Consider the following 2,224-nt stretch of genomic DNA (forward strand, 5'->3'; position numbering starts at 1 on the left):
ACAGTCAGTTTCTATGTGTGGTATACCCTTACCACAAAGAATTTACTAAATCCTCACATGAGCCTTGCTGTGTCACATTTCCATGCTGAATTTAGCATATATAAAGAACTGTTAAAACACAACAACAAAAAGACAAACAATGGGCAAAGGAATTGAATGGACATTTCTCCAAGGATATACAAATGACCTGAAAGAATATGAATGTTCAACATCATTAATCCCTGAGAAATGGAAATCAAAACCACAGTAAGATATCACTTTACCTGTACTAAAATGGCTATAATGAAAGAAGAAAAGAAAAGAACAAGTGTTATTGAGAATGTAGAGACATAGGAACCTTCATACATTGCTGGTGAGAAGGTAAAAGGATGGAAAGGTAAAATGAGAAAGCAATTTTGCTGTTCCTCAAAAACCTAAATACAGAATTGCCACCTGACCTGGCTATTCCACTTCTAGGTATATACCCAAAAGAACTGAAAGCAAGGATCCAAACAGATATTTATATGTCAATGTTTATTGCAATATTATTCGCAATAGCAAAAGTTGGAAACATCTCAAGTGTCCATCAATGGATGAATGAATAAACAGAATGCAATATACACATACGATGGAATATTACTAAGCCTTAATAAATTCTAGTGTAAGCTACAACATTGATGAACCTTGAGAGCACTGTGTGAAGTGAACTAAGAACAGACATAAAATGACAAGTATTGTATGATTTCACTTACATAAAATATCTGGAATAGGTGAAATCATAGAGGCAGAAAGTAGATTAGAAATTGCCAGGGGTTTCCTGGTGGCCAGGAAGGGTGGGTGAAGGAATGGCTGTCTGTGTGGCCTGGGAAAATGAAGAAGCTGTGGAGGGTCCTGAGTAGCCATGGTGATGAGAAACAGGGCCTGAGCACAAAGGTCCTAGAGGCCTTGTCCCCTAATTTCAACACCTGATTAAAGTGGTTTACCATATGCTCTGTATGCAGCACTTTCTGTTCTATCCTCAAAACTGGATTGCCATGGCTTCCCAGTGGCATAAAACTTTTTGCAGTGTTTTACACCCTGGGAAATACTGCTGTATTAGCCAGTATGAGCTTTTTAATAAGCCCCCTGAAGCAACTGAAGTGTTTAAAATAAGCTTGCTTGCAACAATTATTATCCTTTTTTCGTTTTATATTTACCCCATGTGCTGAACTTTGGTGGCATGAGAAGGGACTGGCCTTATGGTTCTGCATATTGCATTTCTTATGAATAGCTTGGTATAGTCTTTCATGTATTCCATATGCAAGAGATACAGTCATTTAAATGAGATTCTTCTCTCCTAAGTTGAAAATCAAACACTTCGAAGAGAGCGCTTGAAAGCTGTGCTATGGTTTTAGTGAAGTGTGCTTCTCCTTGTATATTAGTCATTCCAAAAACAACCTTAGTGACAATTAAAACCATTTGCATTCTGGTACAAACTATATGTTTGATTAAACTATTAAATGCGTGTAACCTAAATTCATTATGTGTCATTAATATACCCTTCCAAAGATAAGGTTACCAATTGTAAAATATTTTTAGCTACCTTTTTTTTTACTCTTTTCAAAATAGCTTTGAGATGTGAATATTTATGGATAAACCTGTAGTGCAAGACATATTTAGCTTTTTTGGCTCTTTGAAAATATCTATCTTAAAAATAATTTAAATGTGAGAGTTGTAACTTTAAGCTAAAAATTGCTCCCGATGAGTCATAAAAATAAATAAATGTTTACAATTTTAAATAAACCCACACTTCGAAATAAAAAATGTTTACCAGGGGATGAGAGAAGAGATGAATGGGGGGTGGTGGTTATTGTTTGATGTTTACAAATTCTGTTTGAGAAGATGAAAGAGGTTTTGAATTAGATAGTGGTGATGGTCGTGCAACATCGTGAGAGCAATTAATGCTACTAAATTGTACACTTAAAAATGGTTACTATTTTAAAAAACAAAACAAAACAATAGAAGCAGGTACAGAGAAATAAACAAAAGTATGTTAGTTCCCAAAGGTAAGAAGCACTAACAATTGCATAGTGTTTACTATCTCCTGGGCTTTTCTAAGGTGTTTTTTTAAATTAAATTTATTGAGGTGATATTGGTTAATAACATCATATAGGTTTCAAGTGTAAAATATAGCAATGCATCATCTGTATATCGCATTGTGTGTTCACCACCCAAAGTCAAATCTCCTTCTGTCACAATATATTTG

The 2,224-nt window shown here is 34.8% G+C and overlaps 1 pseudogene; it reads left to right on the top strand.

Annotated features, from left to right (window-relative positions):
- Window positions 1–849: 849 nt before the first annotated feature.
- On the top strand, window positions 850–1,299 carry LOC120595577 (vesicle transport protein SFT2A-like; annotated as a pseudogene).
- The last annotated feature ends 925 nt before the right edge of the window (window positions 1,300–2,224 follow it).

This window comes from Pteropus medius, unplaced genomic scaffold (genome assembly GCF_902729225.1).
Source record: "Pteropus medius unplaced genomic scaffold, Ma_sr-lr_union100, whole genome shotgun sequence".
Lineage (NCBI taxonomy): Eukaryota > Metazoa > Chordata > Mammalia > Chiroptera > Pteropodidae > Pteropus > Pteropus medius.